The sequence below is a fragment of the Mus caroli genome, chromosome 7 (genome assembly GCF_900094665.2).
Source record: "Mus caroli chromosome 7, CAROLI_EIJ_v1.1, whole genome shotgun sequence".
NCBI classification, from domain to species: Eukaryota; Metazoa; Chordata; class Mammalia; order Rodentia; family Muridae; genus Mus; species Mus caroli.
Genome location: NC_034576.1, coordinates 48,756,005 through 48,760,489, shown reverse-complemented (window position 1 = coordinate 48,760,489; position 4,485 = coordinate 48,756,005). Strand labels below are relative to the sequence as shown.

General features: G+C 46.0%; 2 protein-coding genes across 4 annotated transcripts in view; one reads left to right on the top strand and one right to left on the bottom strand.

Annotated features, from left to right (window-relative positions):
* Nucleotides 1-1,647, bottom strand: part of Gtf2h1 (general transcription factor IIH subunit 1) — a 26,989-nt gene extending 25,342 nt beyond the window's left edge. The window contains exons 1-2 of one of the 2 annotated variants that reach the window (XM_029479337.1): nt 1,423-1,647; nt 229-295 (exon numbers count right to left, since the gene is read on the bottom strand). The gene's annotated coding sequence lies outside the window, so the exon portion shown is untranslated. The remainder of the gene's footprint in view (nt 1-228; nt 296-1,422) is intronic. The other variant, XM_021166118.2, reaches the window with a different exon arrangement.
* Nucleotides 1,648-1,714: 67 nt separating this feature from the next.
* Nucleotides 1,715-4,485, top strand: part of Hps5 (HPS5 biogenesis of lysosomal organelles complex 2 subunit 2) — a 36,043-nt gene continuing 33,272 nt past the window's right edge. The window contains exon 1 of one of the 2 annotated variants that reach the window (XM_021166117.2): nt 1,715-1,804. The gene's annotated coding sequence lies outside the window, so the exon portion shown is untranslated. Of the gene's footprint in view, nt 1,805-1,879; nt 2,283-4,485 lie in introns of those variants that run through there. The other variant, XM_021166115.2, reaches the window with a different exon arrangement.

The window sequence follows — 4,485 nt, the reverse complement described above, 5'->3', positions numbered from 1 at the left end:
AAAAAAAAAAAAAGCACCCAAAGGACCCAAGGTTTAATTCCAGCACCCACATGGCCGTTCACAACTGTACTTCCAGTTCTAGGGGATCTGACACCACCTTACAAACCCACAGGCAGGCAGAACACCAATGCACATTAGTAAAACCAACCAACTTAAAAAAAAAAAAAAAAAAAAAAAGGAAATCACAAGTCTAGGGTTAGGTGTGGTAGTGCACACCTTTAATCTTACCATTCAAGAATCAGAGGCAATTGATCCCTGTGAGTTCAAGGCCAGTCAGGGCTGTTACAGAGAAAACCTGCGTGGGGAATGGAAGATCGGGAAAGGAAGGAAAGGAAGTCACAAGGCTGGATATTGAGAATATTGATTGGAGCCAAGCCCTTAGTGTGTTTCAAGCCAGTTTTCTGTACCCAGGCCTGCATGCTTACCAAGCAATTTACATTGGGCTCTACGTACAGTCCTGTATTTTTTTTTTTTTTTTTTTTTTGCCAGTTCTGGAAATGAAAACCAGGATCTTACAGGTACCTAGCATGAACTCTTAGCTTTGAGCTGCATTCCTAACTCAGAAACCTGTTTTACCATATTTTAAACTGGTGTCTTTAAATGGACGACATCAAAAGACAGAAAGCCAAACCAACCAAACAAAAGCCAACAACGAAAAACAAAAACTAGCAAACTAAAATCCCAAATTAAGCTGTGTATACCTGAGGACACAACTTCCGGAGATCGGTTCTCTCCCTCCACCACGTGGGTCCCAGAGATGGAACTCAGGTTTGGCAGCAAGCACCTTTACCAGTTGAGCCATTTCACTGTAGCCCTGGGCATAAGTTTTAACATCTTTTCCCCACCCTTGTTTTGCAGATGGTAAAATAGGCATGTCCGAGGGTCAACTTCACATGAATTTAGTTTCTAAGAACACTGGAGAATTTATAAAAATAATCACATACTTCCATGTATTGATGGTCCACTTTACACCACATGACTGTCAAACGGGTCATAGCTAGAACTGAGTGTGTGGCTCAAGTTTTAATAATAGTTTGAAGAGCAGGATGACAGGTGGAAGCAAGAAGGCACGAGGCCACCAAGGTTAGAGGACTTCTTTAACAGGAAAAGAAAGCCTCTCCCGGGCAGGCTTCCTAACGGGAAGGGCCTCGGTGTCTCGGAGAAGCCTCACTTCCTTCGTTCTCGTTCAGGTGAGTCTGATCCTTCCAGTTCCTCCCAGCGAAGAACCGAATGCCTTCGGGCAGTAGATTAAGGGTCAGGGCACCTCCTTCCCATTCCGGGAGAAGAAGGGCAAACCACACAGCCAGCCTGTAGTGTCGTGGAGACGACTACAGCGAAGGGCTCCATCCGCCCGGCCCGGCGCCCCCGGGGCCTGTCAGACCCTCCACGCCCGCCCAACCCCATTCTTCGGTCTCAACTTACCAGGTGGGAGCTAAGGTCTCCGGTCTGGGGCGCGGGAAGCGCGTCCCGTCGGATCTGCCTCCGCCGCGCTTCTCACAGTCGCTGCACGGAGGAGGCTGAACCCCTGCGGCCGCAGCCGTCGCCACCGCCTCTGTTGCCGGGGGGTCTCGCCTCCATCGCTGGCTGCGAGGGCGCTGAGGGCACGTGACCGGAAACGCCGGGGCGGGCCTCCGGAGCACGTGACCACCACCGCGGCCGCCATGACACCTTCCGCAAGCTCCCGCCCTCCCCCACCGATTCCCGCCTGTTTCGCTTCTCCTCCTCCGGTCTCGAGCGGTGGAGAGTTTCGGGGATTCGGTTTGGCTCGCCTTTCTCCCTAGAGAGCATCGGGTCCGGCTCCGTGGTGCGTCGTCGGCCCGAGGCGGCTCCCCGACTGCAGGCCGCAGGGAGCGGAATCGCGACCCGCGGCCGGAGGGGGAGGGAGCACGCGCGGGGAGGGGCGTGCTCGTCACGTGACGAGGAAGTGCCGTTAACAGCGCTTTCCTCCGGTCCCTGGCGCCCCTGGATGACGTCGCTAGGAGGGGGCGGGGCGATAGGGTGTGTGAGGTTCAGGTTCCGCTGTCAAGGGGTGTTGAGTGTCTGTGGAGCCTGCTCGGGGAAAGCGATCGCTGGTATCTGGGGGGGCGGAATTCGGCCCGCTAGTCAGCCTGAGGTTCTATGAACCTGGCTTGGAAAAACCTGCTTCCTGGACTTCTCCAGAGTGACAGCTGCGGTTTAAAGTCATAAAAGTTAGCTGTGATTGACGGGAGCTTCTTGTGGTCAGGGACTTGGTCAGCTGCGCATCCTTCATCTCCAGCAGCGCCTGCAGGGCCTAGAACACGGTAGGCACTTAGAACGTTGAATGAATGAATGCATGCATGCATGCATGAGCGAGTCGTTAAGTGTTCTGAGGTAGAGTTTCCTGATCATTATTGGATAAGGAAGATCCTATTATGGAAATAAAGTCTATTAAATTCCCCTTTGCATAATTTCTTCAATCTTTGTTACTTTTCGTCTTTCGAGCCTTTCCTTCCACGCACCTTGTGGGACTAGATACACCATGGTTTGCTTTGGCTTTGTGAGCAGCAATCACTGTCTACCACTCTTGAATTATCATAAAAATAATCTTGGGAAGCGAGAAAAATGTCTCGATCTCACATATATTCTACTTTCATTTATTATTGGGGGAGAAGGTGGCATGGCACCGCAGTTTTTTTGTGGGTTTTTGTTTTGTTTTGTTTTTTCTCGAGACAGGGTTTCTCTGTGTAGCCCCGGCTGTCCTGGGACTCACTCTGTAGACCAGGCTGGCCTGGAACTCAGAAATCTGCCTGCCTCTGCCTCCCAAGTGCTGGGATTAAAGGTGTGCTCCACCGCTTCCCAGATGACACCTCAGCTTTTTGTAATTGGTTCTCTCCTATTTTTCTGTGAGTTCTTGGGCCCTTGGGATCACCAAGCATAGCAATAAACCATCTCTTGGGCCCTCCTCCTCGCCCTCCTCTTCCTCCTCTCCCTCCTCCACGTTTGCCTTTATTATTATTATTATTATTATTATTATTATTATTTTAGCATTGTGACCCTTGGGAAAGCCAACCTTTTAAAAAGATGGTAGATGTTCACTGATTTGCCATCTTCTAAGAAGCTAGCATTTTAAAATTTTTTCTTCCTAATAGCACACAGAGGTAATGTTTACGCTCAGTTTTTTAGAAAACTTGTTGGTTTTTTAGAAAACTTATTGGTTTGAGAATATTTAATGAACCGCATAATTAAGGCTACAGAAATTCACATTTATGAACAGAAGGAGGAAGGGAAGAGTTCAGGATAGCTGAATAATAGGGTAAGATGGGAGAGGAAGCTTCAAAAGGAAGAGATAAGATCACATTTGCTTTTAACTAGTACTAGCTAGAAGTCAGTTTTAAGTCTCCTCTATTCAGAATGTCAAGAGAGAGGTTTCTTCTTCGCACAGATTTCCTGGGTAGTAGGAAGGCTTGACTTTCACTGACTTATCACGCCTTACTTTAACACCTCTGTTTCCTAGCATCTGCCCATACACTTTACAGAAACTGTACAAACTCCTCATTAAATCCTTCCGTGACTCTGCGACCTACCGTCTTGGGTTTAGGCTCCTTGGTTTAGAGTTGGAAGTGTTTTGTAACCTTGAGCCCAAATTTGCATTTTATATTTAACGGAGGACTGAAGTCCAAGGGGGTAATTCTAAACCACATCCAGCACTTTTGCTGTCTCTGCTGTTTCAGCTCTGCCGGCTGCCTTTCCCCTCCCTCCTAACAAACGCTGGCCTGGGAGTATTTCTTTAGGAAGTGCTTCTTTGACTTGCTGTTATCCTTTAGGAGAATTGTATGTGTGTTTGTACATGTGTATGGTGTTGGTGACTTTCTTTTTGACTAGAATTGATTTCCAGAATTCTTTTACTTATCCTCATGATTAAGCTTATTATTTTACTAACTACTCAATAAAATAAGTGACTAAAAAATAGTTTTCTTGGATAAGGAATTGTTAAATATTTTGAATGTTGTCATGCTAAATTGGGGGGGGGTTATTTATTTATTTATTTATTTAGACTTGTTTCAAAATACAATTCTTGCAGAGGTCAAGCTGTAATAAGAGTATGTTACTAGCAGAGAATAAAGCTGTATTATATATATATATATATATATATATATATATATATATATATATATAAGTTAAAAAGTCACGATGAAGGACAGGGGCACAGTCAGAGATAGGAGACATGCCTAGTATGTAAAGATCTTGGGTTTTATTCTATAACACCAAAAAATAAGGAAGACAAACCTCCACATGTTTCTGAATGCTTTCCCAGGGGCAGCTGTGCTCTGAGAAGATGAGGGCTTTGTTTTGTCCTCTGTTGTTATCTCTAGAACAATGCCCAGCATATGAGTGATGCTCAGTATGTATTGCCTGAATGAATGTGCTTCTAAAATAGTGTCAAAAACATAAATCATAGAAAAAAAAGATGCTTTTAATTTTTCCATGTATCTGTTTGCTTTAGAATTTTTTTTTTCTTTTTTT